We start from the raw sequence: 13,426 nt of genomic DNA, 5'->3' as shown, positions 1-13,426 counted from the left end.
TATATGACTAAACTGCTGAACTTAATTTCATATTTTTATTTCCACATAATCTACTAATAGGCTGAAAATTGTCCACCTAATCATTAAGACAATGGTTTGCTGTAGGAGCCAGCACTTCTTACATTTCTCTGTGTGCTGGAGATATAAAGACCTAGACCCTCTGTGACAGGACTTTCAATGTATCTGTTTATGGACATTCTGCTTCTTCTTCAAGTGGTCTAGTTGGGTGTAGATCTGATATTCTGATGTGAAAATTTTTCCTAATATCTAATGTGATTGTTGCTACAAATTTAACTAATTAATGTTCTGTATTTTGCAGAATGAACACACTTGACCACCAGCTTCTTCTCAATCCGATTGTAGGCATTTGAAGCTTGTTATATTCCTTCTTCATTCTTTTCTTTTCCAGACTAAACACATTAGGTTCCTTAATACGTGCTTTGGAGGTCATGTTTTCTAAACTTCATATCATTCATATTATTGTAAGTTATCCCAAACTTCTCTGTCTTTCGGAATAACCCCTCCCCAAAAGATATTCACCAGTAACAGGTAGCATGAAATAAACACATTCTAAATCTAACAATACCATGCTTTTAATAACTTTTTTGAATTACATTTGCCTTTTCTATAAACCAATGTTCATTTGAGTCTGTGTCCCCAGCTTTAATTCCCTATACATGTTAATTTAGTTTCTGAACAGGTAAAATTGTTTTCAACTACCTGTGACCTCACTTTGTATTTGTTTCCCTGAGGTGACATGTCTTTAGTTTACTAGATCATGGAACAGAAGACTGCATGGAAAGCATCCAATCAGTACAGATAAATATTAACTCAGACTCTCATTTCCATCTAGAGCCAAAATTCATGTAAATTAAGAGTCTTCTCTCTCCACCCTCCACCCTCTCTACAGACTCCTATCTGCTGCTTTAGTTAACAGGTTTGCTTTTTGAGATCTGGAAAGTAAGAGTCAGGCTAAATTGGCTGGCTTTTTTTAAAAACCTCATATAGACAAGTGTTTACTTTAGTTAGTTTATTCTAATGTGTAACACGTGTAACACGTTTACTTTATTCTAACACTTGCCAAGCCCGAGTGTCTAACATACAACTGTCGGCATCTATAATAATCTAAAGCAATCCTACATATCCCAGGTATCATATTTAAGTATCTGGAAATAATTAGTTAGCTTGTCTGCTGTAACAGGCCACTTTCTGAACATTACGTCCAATATTACATAATACAGAAAAAAAACAGGAACATCTGTTATGGTTATGAGCAGCTAATTAATTGAGGTCAGCACTAGAAAGCCTTTTAGATTTTTGTTTTTCTGGCTCAGAATAGGAGTGGTCAGGATGCAGTACATCCATTAAAACCACCCTACACAGCTTGTGAGCATGCCCATGGTTGTTCAAGTACTTAATAAGACAGCATAAATCAAAAGGCTCAAAATTGTTGTAATAATTCCATATTGATCTCATGAAAGAAAGGAAAATTTCAATATGAAATAAAGTTACACAAAAGCAAAGAAAAATCTGTTATATAGTCAGACCAAGAAATCCTTTTTTTTTTTTTTTTTTTTGGAAACACAGGTACATTGTACCACACAGATACTGTGTATTAACTAAAATACATTATTCATAGGTTTTTCCCAAAGGCACTTCTTTCCCTCTAAAGTAGCTATGTTATTCTCCTCCATTCTTACTCTACTATTTTATATCTACTCTTTCTATTTGCCAGCAGAGTTGTATCAATTTTCCTTGTTTGGTTCTTCTTTCATGTGTCATATACAGAATAGAAAGCAGATTAGGCACAGTGAGCATGAGTTTAGGAAAGGTAAGTCCTTCTGGACTAACCTGACCTGCATTAATGACCCTCTTAGTGGATGGGGGAAAAGTTGCAATATTGTTTATCTGGACTCTAGTGAAGTCTTTGATAACATGTTCTTCTGGAGAAAGTGACAGCTTGAACAGGCATAGTCTTCACTGAGCAAAATAATGTCTGATTGGCTGAGCCCAGAGAGTTGTGGTCAATGAAGTTAAATCCCATTCATGGCCAGTCACAGGCAGTGCTCCCTATGGCTCAGTTTTGGGGTCACTTGCCTTTAATATTCTTATCAATGACTTGCATGAGGTGATCCAGTGCACCCTCGGTTTGCAGGAGACACCAAGTTCAGTGGTACTGTTGCTCTGCTGCAGATAACACGACCAAGTGCTGAGTCTTGCATTTTGATCAAAACAGTGAAATACCACAGTGTTGGGAAAGAGTGCCTGGAAAGCTACCCAGCAGAAAAGGACTTGGGGTTACTGGTTGGCAGCCTTCTGAATATACACCAGCACTATGCCCAGGTAGACGAGAAGACCAATAGTATGCTGGTTTGTATCAGAGAGTGTGGCCATCAGGTCTAGGGGAGTCATTGCCTCCCAGTGCTCAGTACTTGTGAGGCTGCACCTAGAATATTGTGTTCAGTTTTGGACCATGACTACAAGAAAAACATTGAGGTGCTGGAGTATGTCCAAAGAATGGCAACAAAGGTGATGAAGGGTCTAGAGTACAGTTTTTATGCAGAGCAGCAGAGGTAACTGGGGTTGTTCAGTCTGGAGAAAAGGCGACACTGAGAGAACTTCTTTCTGTCTACTACTACATGAAAGGAGATTGTAGTGAGTCAGAGGTTTGTCTCTTTTCCCAGGAAACAAGTTATAGGACAAGCTTCTTAGATTCATATTGCAACCAGAAAGGTTTAGATAGGAAAAATTTCTTCACCAAAAGTGTTGTCAAGCATTGGAACAGGCTGCCCAGGGAAGTGGTTGAATCACCAGCCTTAGAGGTTATTTAAAACACATGTAGACATGTTGCTTAGGGACATGGTTTAGTGATGGACTTGGCAGTGTTAAGTTAAATTTTGGACATGATGGTCTTAGAGGCCTTTTCCATCCTAAATGTTTCAATGGTACTCTGATTCTGGAAGCTTTTTATAGAAAATTAGTATCCCATTTCAAGATACTTATCTTGAACTCAGCTGGGGAGACAAATACAAAGAATTTTCATCATTGCATGCTGCCTCAGGTTTTGTTTATGAACATCTTTTTCTGTTTTTTGGTTTTTGCTTTTGGTTGTTTTTTTTCTTTTTAACAAAATGCAAATTATGTTTTATTAGACTTAGCAAACAAGAAGCCCAGTGTCAGAAGTTAAAAAGATTGCTGTTCAAAGAACATTCCTAAAACTAAACCAGAAACATGTTCTCTGTAAAAGGCATTACAGCAGCTTACTCTGAGCAACACTAGCACTGTTATGTTTTGAAAATTTGAAGGTTGTCATTCAAAAAAGTCATTCTCCCTGCATTAATACATCCAACATAAGCAAATTTATAGTAGCTATTATGCCTACATCAAGCTGCTTTTTAATGTAAATTGTGTCCTGGAACCAAGGAGAAGAATCTAGGACTCTTTTTGTCCCTAAACAAATCCTCATTTTGAAATTGATTTTGCCTTCGCTTTTAGCCACACTACTTGGTCTCTTGGCTCTACAGCAGCAATGGTCACAGTTAGAGACAGAAAAATGGCCACCTCCTACACACCTTCTAAACTGAAGTTGTGTCTCTTTCTTATGAGCTAGAAGGTGGCTGGCAAGTGTCCCTGGATTATTATATGAAATGTAGCTAGTGAGGCTCTTTTACTCCCCATCTGTGTTTTAGAAGCAGACATAGTCAATGACATTTGAGCCTCCAGCCAAGCTCCTACACTGGTTTTGCACAGAGAACCCTTCTCTCAGACACACATTGGAAACAAAAGAGATGTATGTATGGCCAGGAGACCAATGGGTTGTGGAACAACTCTTCCTTGAATCAGCTGAGCTTCACCACATTGATCTGCAAGCCATCAGGAAACCCAGTGCAGCTCAAAATCTTCATTTTTAAAGAATCTTTCATTCAGGTTTTGAATTCTACTTACAAGGACAAGTACCAAAAAAACCTCTTGTTTATCCATTCCCTAGAACTGGTAATTAGGTAGTTACTAGGTGAGTTTTGTAAGTAATTTCTTATTCAGATTTCTTTTCTCTAAGCCTTCATGATTTCATGCACCCTACAGTGTCAGACCTCCACACTCAAAGTCAAAGCATCATTATCTGTTCATAGTTTTCATGGAAATAAAGAAATTAATACTATTTCTGACCAAAAAATAATATTTTCTGGGGTTTAGTAATAGGCTATTCTTATTTACTCTGAAAAGATTCTTAAGTTAAAGTTAACCTATTGAATAAAAGCAGCAAGTCATCAGCTGTGAGTTCATTTAAGCTTCAGTAAAATTGAATAGATAAAAAAATTGTAGCCTCCAGTTTTGCAAGACATACTTAAAAATATTTGTATATATACCTGCTAACATTTCCACTATGCATAGTCTCTGATATTTTCTATGCCACTGTTCCAGTAAAACAAAAGATGATATAGGAAGGACTGGAAGTGAGACAGATCTTTAAAACATATGGGATTATGTTTGAGTGATAAATGAGGAGTATGAAGATTAGTTTATCTTTGAGACTAGGAATCTACAGAGTCTCTGGTATTGTGGTCCATGCTGAAAGCAGGTTGCTGAATATAAATACTGCCTTACTGAAACCTGCTGGATGCTGAAACCAAAATTCCAAGCCTGGTGTCCTGATGTGATTTAAATGTGTGTCTTTAATTATAAAATGACTATTTAGCTTTACGATTATTTAATGTTGAACTTAGGGTATCAAATAATCATGTTTTTCTTCAGGTTTTCAGCATGTTCTTAGAGTCATATGAGCACTAAAGCATTAAGGAACCTCAAATGAGGAAAGTAGGTTAAACAATATGCAACTTCTATTTTATTTGGCTTTGGTAAAATGAAATTCTAAGTTGGGGTGAACAGGAGAAAAAACATATTAAATGTATTATTACAGCCTTATGCTCCACTTCTGAGGGGCAACTGCTGAGTGTTAGATCCTCATGTCACCCCAAACCAAAAGCTAGCCCTCTTTGAAAAGTTTTCTGTTGAAGACAGGAAATCTGTTTGCAATCTTAACCACAGACCAAACTTTTCAAAAGATGTCTCTAGTGTCTAAGCATAAAGATAATCTTGCGGGTAAGGCACTGGACTGGAATTCAGACCTCAGATCTCAGTTGCCAGCCCTTGGCAAGCCATGCAGAGCAATATATACATAAAAATGCCTAAAATAAAGATGTAAAAGTATGTTTCTGGCAGGTGATAGTTGCTTCTACCAGAGTTTTTAATCTGACATCTTCATCTGGTTGCTGCTTAAATTCTATAAGTATTTTTCTCTTTTGGTTAATATTCTCTACGTTATACATGTTGTATCTCTTATTGTGGTCCACAATCTCTGTTTCAAGCTCTCTCCTGAGTGTTTTTCTTTTGTGTGAGGTACACATGGGATCTGAGGGTTTGGCCACTTATCTTACATCAGCAAAGCCAAATCAACAAAAAAATACAACTGCTGTCTTTCATGACATAATGCCTTCATCCACCCTTGCAGGACAAGCCCCGTCTCCCTGTTCAACACACTGCAGTTGCAATTACTAAGGAAATAACTAAATACTTTCCATTTATCTGGCTAAATTAAAAGAGTAACAACTATCTTCAAATTTTTGCTGCTGGTAATTTACAATAGCTAGTTGCCCCTGGCTAGTATAAAAATTCTTCACTGTTCTTGACGTACCTTCATCCCGTTAGATGATTACCTTGCTACTTAGACTGAACTACAGACTAGATTATCTGCCAAAGAAGCAGAAAATATGTGTTCAAGTCTCTTGACAGCTTTATTTACCTGCACATGGGAAAACAAAATTACACTTCTTATGGAATTAAATGCTGAATTGTGAAGATTTCTCCTGAAACTACAGATCTGGGCACTGCTCTGAAAAGCTTAAGTTTTGGTATCTTGTTCTTCCTATGTTGCAGTCTTTTCCTCTTGCTACAGACAGAATCATGAGCAGCAGAGATGTTTAGAGGGGTCCCAAGGATAAACTCCAAGGAGATTATCTCTATACAGATTCACACGAAGCTCTGAAGAAAATTCTGTCAAACTGAACTGCATGTCCTGAGAAGTCAGACATTTCTACGTTAGCTACAAGAGCAGCCTAGGACCCAGCTTAGACTAGATACTAACTTTTATAACACTAAAAGCAGATCAAAACATCTTATGACTTTAATATCTTGAGCAAATGTGCTCTCTTTTTTATGTTCCAATTCCCTCCACAAAGTGTTCTTCATCTTGATAGAAGCTCTGAGGGCAAAAATTGGCAATTAAGATCTTGTTATTTAAAATATTACTTTTCCAATTTAATGCATTATTTTAAGCAATGTGTTTTAACAGCAAAAAAAGGCACTAATGGATATTTGCTACTTTTTGTCCTCACAGAAAGAAAGTAAATGCTTCTTTTTTATTTCTTTTGTCCAAACGGTTCCACTAGAGTGAACCAAATGCTCAGATCAGGATGCAATTAGTTTAATTAAACACAGTTAAGCATAATTCATGAATCTCATACTGAAGCACAGCCCCTCCTTTTGGACCCCAAGGAGGTCTGTGTGGGGTTTATAAGCTCCTGTTTTTACAAGCCTTTCTTCAAATGCTGTGTTTTACACAGTTGTTCAATGCCTAGGAACAGTACACTGTTACTGGTTGTTCATCACAATTCAAAATACCACGACGCTAAACATTTTCAGGCTAACATAATGTCTAGAGAATGTTCCACATGTCTGGCCCACAGAGAAGAGGTTATAACACTGTTGCAATTGCATCCTGTACAGATGGCACATACTGTATAGATTAGTGTTTCTTGTTCTGTTGCTGTGGACTTGGTTTGAATTGTCTGTGAAACACTGGAACTATAAATCAATTCTTCTCCCTCTCAAAGAAAAGTAGAAATATTTGGAAGAGAACTTCATTCAAAATGGCAAGGGTCAGGGAGGGTAGGATGATCTTCCACTTTGTGTCAAGGAGACCTTTTGAATAAAATAGAAGAAGCCACATGAATAAACCAACTTTTTTTCCTGATCTCATACAGAAAATCTTCACTGGAACAAATTGTAATGGAAGGTAGACTCTTTTCAGCCATGTCTAGTATAGATCTCCAGGAATTGCCATTGTTCTCAACAGGTTTACCAACATCAGTAGAAAATGGAGCCCAACTCCATGTTTAAAACATACTCTTTAAAATCAAATGGATCATGACCAGAAGGATTCTAAAATATTATTTAAAACTTGCTTTCAAGCTGAGTGTTGAACCAGCTGACACAGTAACAGCATGGCTTGATTTAGGCTTATTTTGATGTGTGGCAACATTAAATGTCAGTTACTCATACTAACATTTATACATGAACGGACCATTAGAATTACTGTATTTAGAGAAACAAAATAAAAAATTGAAATAAGTTTTTCAAAATTCTATCTCTTGTGTTGTGTTGCAATTTTTGTGTTGCAATTTTTCTCAGACCTTACTATGGTTTCCAGCACAAAATTATATCCTTAAGCATACTAGTGCAACATCTAATACAGACACAGGACGATAAAAAGTCAGCAGCAGGAGACAATATGTTTTATATGTGCAGTTAACTTTACACAGTGCTGGGAAATATTGGCAAGTGTCACTTAATTATGATACCCCTGGATTCTTATATCACAAAGAACGCAAACATACAAAGATCTTATTCATTGCACTTACTTTTAGGAACAACTTTTCAGAATTACAGGGTTTGAATCTTACTATCTCAAGATGTTCTGACTTGGTTAATAAAATTATTCTTTTTTGCATTCATTATTTCCTTTTAATTTCCAGTTAATTGTATCTAAAGGAGCTTCATTAGAGATAACTGGGCAATAACTCCAAACAATCTAATGTGTTTTTTTTTTACCATGAGGCTGGGTCTGTAAGTTTCAGACACCACAGGTAGAGGATTTTTTGTTCCACAGCACAATACTTGGATTTGAAAATTGGATCACTGATTGAAAGAATCCTATCAAATGAAAGGCAGGGTACAGAGAAAACCAACAGTAGAAGATTTAAATTTGTAGCTCAATGAAACTACATCCTATCGTGAAACTGCTGGAAATTCTGGGCTGAAAGATCGCTGGAAAAAAAAAAAAAAAAAAAAAAATGAGGAGATTATCTCATGAACAAACCTTCCTATTTTCTACTTAGATCTGTAATTGTATGGCTATGATTTATTCCCATCTAGCTAATATTGAGCAAAGTTATATACAGAAGCCATATCCCATTTATTTTGCATCCTGTTTAAATGTTCTAACAAGAAATGCAACTAGCCTAGCAAAATCTATCTCTAACTAAATGCAACGAGAGCAAAACCTTACCAGATGACAGTAAGCTGCTGCTTTTATTAACTTATGCAGGAGTAATTTTCTATATCAAAATAAAGAAAAATATTTGAAACAAAAAACACCTTCTAAAAATCATAACTACTACCTATATTTGATGCTAGTATACAGTGTACTCCCTCACTACCCAAAAAAGCGTAGTTCAATATCTGATTCAAAGGCCCCTCTAACTGCTAAAGAAAACTCTGGAAAATATTTGGTCAGAAATTTTCAGCTAAACTGAAAATGACAAAAAGGGATATCTGTAAAATACATTATTTCCTTTAATTAAAAAATCTTTGCCACCTAGAAAAAAAATCCCCTAGATGAGTCTACTTTTTTTTTTTTTTTTTTTTTTTTATTGCTGTCTGGTAGTTTTCTTAGTATTATGATTGAATTTTACTAGGAAAGTAAAGCCATTATATGATAATCTCACATGGATCCTGCAAAACTTGATTATTCTGTATTATCAATACTATGAATGTATGGTAATAATGCCTTTACTTTCAATGAGTGTTACAGAAAACATTACAGCTCAAATACCGTCTTTAATAAATAACTGGTTTTGCTGCTACTCTGGGAGAAGTGCACCAGTGAGTTATAATTAGACTAAATAATGCTAACTCTTGAGTCACATCTGGAGGAAGAAGCCAAGATTTTTTCTTTTCTGGCTCCATAATTTGACTTTATTGACAACATTTTAGTTCTGCCAGCTTGATTTAAAAATACTAACATTTGTCTCATTGCAAAAACTTCAGAAAAACATCCATTCCTGCCATTCTCTTTTTGATTTTCTTATTACTACCAGAACTACATGTAGCCACAAAAGTGATGTTGGCAACTCAGAAGCACAACTTCTGACACCACCTGGAGATGTGGAGGATACATGACACAACCAGACCTTTTTCTGACAAGAAATACTGTTCCATTCTTTCTAGTGGCATCTTTCCTAAATACCAACTCAGAATCAGTTTCAAAATATCTGTGTTAACTCCAGGGAAGGATCTGAATCTATGGTGAGCAATCCTGCACAGTGAAAGCTGCGAAATTAATGTATGTCACATCACCATGTGAGAGACCTGTATCTGTTTTGTCTTTTAGCTTTACTCAGAGAAAAATTATAATCTTTGAACTCAAAAAGGTGCTTGCAAGGGTCAAAATTCATAGAACATGAATTCAACACAGATTTAAAGTTTAATAAACAAAAAAAGTCTCTAAAGATTTTGGCTCCTTGTCAGAAAAAGTAATGAAAAGTTCTTTGTGACAAGTTTGCACTAAAAACTTGGAGGAAAAGAAAGGAGTTCTGCCCTGTATCAGCCTCCTACGGGTCTCCCAGTGTCTACCTGCACTGGAAGAAGTGAATGGAAGAAGAACTCATCCTCTTACATTCTCACTCTCCTTCATAATCTCAAAAGAGAAAAAAAATTATGCCACTGGGAAAACCCTGCCCTCAAAAATGAAATAATACATCCTGAGCCAGGTATTTTACAAAGAATTTCAGTTAGTCTGGAAGCCTGGAAGATTAATCCAGACACTAGTTTAGCAGATTGTGGCACACTGAAATGGATTCTTTATTTTATTTATTTTGTTAAGAATTAATTAACATTTGAGAACACATGCATGCTTTCTTCAGCCATTGAGGAGAACCACTGCAATATAAACAGAGTAATTTCACACTACTGGAAAAGCAGGAAAAAAATATTGATCGTTACCATATGAACACATATTAGCCAATCTAGCATTTGCTGATAACATCTGGAAGAATGGTACCTTCCTTTTTAGGAATGATACTGTAATGCTGTGGTTTTATCTTGCTTTAATTACAAAGGACAGTCTGTCAAACCACAGAGATGTAAATAGTTAAACTTTAGTTTGATCCTTTAACATGGATGTGCCTCATTAAGCAGATACATTTGCAGTTTCCACTTCCTTTACAGAGACAATTTTTTTTTTACTATTTACTTAAAGAAAAAGAGTGCTAGATAAATTTTTAAAACCACTAGTTCAGATTATATAAATTGATGTATAGATACATCCGATTCATTCATCTTCTTTATTTTTTGCCATCTAGATGGCAGCTAGGACCTATCTTTGTTCAGTGTACAAAGTTACACCTCAAGGTAGTATGAGTAAGTCTCCAGAGGTGGCAATGTCCTTCCATTGACCATCAGAGAAAATAATTCAGACTTTGAGAATAGGTAAGAAAACAGCCTTAATTTTCCAGCTAAATCAAATAGGTACTTTAAGGTATAGTGTCAGGCATTAATTGGAACTTATGTTCAAGTGATGCATAATTTCACCACTCAATAGAATCTGCGGGAAGCATTTTGTGGAAATAATATACTCAACGTCACAAAATTTACAGCTCTTCCACTGAGCATAAACAGCATGAATAAGGGAGACTATCAAATATCTCTGACATGTCTACTATTGGGACACCACTGTGGGAGTTACTTCTAAGCATATATCTATTATATGATGAAACTGAAATCTTCTTTTTACTGCTTATGTGCAGTCTCAAGAACAAGAAAACCAAGAGGATTTCTGTTCTACCCATGAAGAGGCACACAACATTTTAGTAAGCTATGCCTTTTAAGCATGTTAAACTACCTGAAGCATTTGCAGAGCATTAAGTGTAAAGCAGCTTTAGTCTCTAACATGGAAATAACACTGAAATGTAACAGTGGGCCCATAATATAGTAGACAGTTAAATTTACTCAAGCAAAAGTTGAAGCAGATTTGTTCACTATGCCAAATTGTCTGTTGTTTTTTTGGGTTTTTTGTTGGGGTTTTTTTTTTATAATAAAACTCTTACATCTTAAATTACTACTGAAAGAACAGGCAGCAAAAAGAATTAATAAAAAATGGACTGAACAAGTCACAAAAGCTGAGAAAAAAAATTTAACAGGAGAGATTATATGGAAAATGACAGCTATTTTTTCTCTTAGTCTTTTATTAGTCTTCATTTTTCCTAGAGAACAGATATTGTATTTGAAATTCTAAAGAGCTGATTGAAACATGTTAGCAGCAAGTTCCATTTAAGACTAATTAATCATATCAAAATGTGTAGTAATGTGCTATTAACCCAATTCTGAACATTCGGAAGTTTCTCAGCCTTTGGTCTCCAGGCTCATCCTAGAACTCTACCAGCAATCTGCTATTGTTCATCCTTGTTGTGGTTTATTATTATTATATGTCTCAGTGCCATTTCCACATGTTCCAGCTTTAAAACTATCTACCATTTTTGTTTGAGAGGTTAAACATTTGTACTAAAAATTATGCATTTAGTAATTTTAAAATGTTTAAGTCTCTGAGTAGCGAAAAGTACTGGTCCACAAAACACTACAGGCTGGACGGCTTGCAAAATTACATTTCAATGTTTAAGTTAGAGAAGGGTGGAAGAACATCTGAAAACTGTAATTTTTTTTTAAAAATATATGTTTTCTTTGTGTTTTTTTTTTTAATTTCCACTACTCTAATTTGAAAAACAACCATACAGGTTTCTCAAATATTATGAAAACTAATGACAAACGTGCTGCTGGACTGAATACTCAAATGTCAGACTGGGGAAACATTTTTACATGCATTTTATAAATGTATGCATTCTGCCTTGCATTGCTGCATGCATTCATGCCTAGACGTTTGGCACTGCCTGAGTGAACAAAAGGGCAAATGTATTTGGATCCCATTATAATTTGTGGAACTCTTGAGAGATGAATGAAAAAGAGCCTTTGACTTTTCTGGCAATTTTCTTTCATTCTCCTATTATGTTTAAGGCAGTTTGGTTCAGCACTTTGAGAATAAAACATTCTAATAAGGGGGGTTCTTCGTATTTCATTCTTTTCTTATATTTTCCATTATTTTCTATTTCTTTTTTTACATGCAAAGACCCACACACAAGCTGCTGCATCCTGAAACCAGCTTTCCACATATACTGTACAACATTTCAATTGATTTCCTGAAGCTAAGCAGATTCAAGAAGAAAAGTATTCATAGGATAGAACGCTGTGAACAGTTTTGACATCTGTGCATGCAAATATGTTTATATGTACTATTTATGACTCAATACCTGGAGACACAGCTGGAGACAAATTTTTCACTATTTTTATAAAAGCCTACAGGTACTGTCCAAAAGGGATGATGACAAATTCTGTGTTCCTGCCTAAATCAGAATCAGGTCTTCCCTTTATCATTACTGAAAGATGCCTTTGGACCCAATTTTTAAAGTATTCAGTACTGGAGATCCCTAAATTATCTCCAAAAAAAAATCCCTATTAGTATTTCTCTCTTTAGAAACTTGTTTTTCCTTACATTTAAAAATCTTTCACATTTTAAAAGGATATAATCATGTATTTCTCCCATGCCAGAAGTGTAATCTTCCATAAAACTCCGTGGAAGCTGTGCTAAAAATTGTAGAGCTCAGTACAAAATAGAACCCTATTTAACAGCATTCAGTTGTTCCTGTGTGTCCTGGTTTATACAACTAAATGATGTTAAGATTACAAACCTTCCATGGTGCTCTATACAGAATAATTTAAAAAAGATGTTTTGAGATTTTTTAATAAAAGCATAAAATCAACATACATTTGTTTTTCAAAATGTAGGAGACTGCAAAAACAAGTTTAACAGAAAGATATATAGATATGGTCTGTAACACATTACATTAAAATCTAGTACTTATTTCCCATGCCCTTGTCTTTTAAAATTGCTTTGGCGAATTCTTTTATCTGCATCATTGTATAAGCAGTAAAACATGTTGACCAAACTTATAGTTCACAGCTAATGTACAACAGACACTCCATACAGGTTCCTGAAAATTATTTGATGAAAATCTCAAACATATCGATAAAAATTATTTCCTAATTGCCAAACTTTTTGTTTGTTTGTTTGTTTTAAAGAGGACTATACGAAATTGTAATGAGATAAATCTTGCAGGCTAGTATGATGTAGGTCCACCAAAAATGCACCTAAGATAGTTTGCAAAATGTCTAAACAAGACTGAAACTATTGAAGCAAGGGTTGATACTATTGCTCTTAGAATGACAAGGCAATTTTTTTCTCAAATTAGACTGCTAGATG

The sequence above is a fragment of the Calypte anna genome, chromosome Z (genome assembly GCF_003957555.1).
Source record: "Calypte anna isolate BGI_N300 chromosome Z, bCalAnn1_v1.p, whole genome shotgun sequence".
NCBI classification, from domain to species: domain Eukaryota; kingdom Metazoa; phylum Chordata; class Aves; order Apodiformes; family Trochilidae; genus Calypte; species Calypte anna.
The sequence above is the reverse complement of the archived record's forward strand: the minus strand, read 5'-3'. Positions refer to the sequence as shown.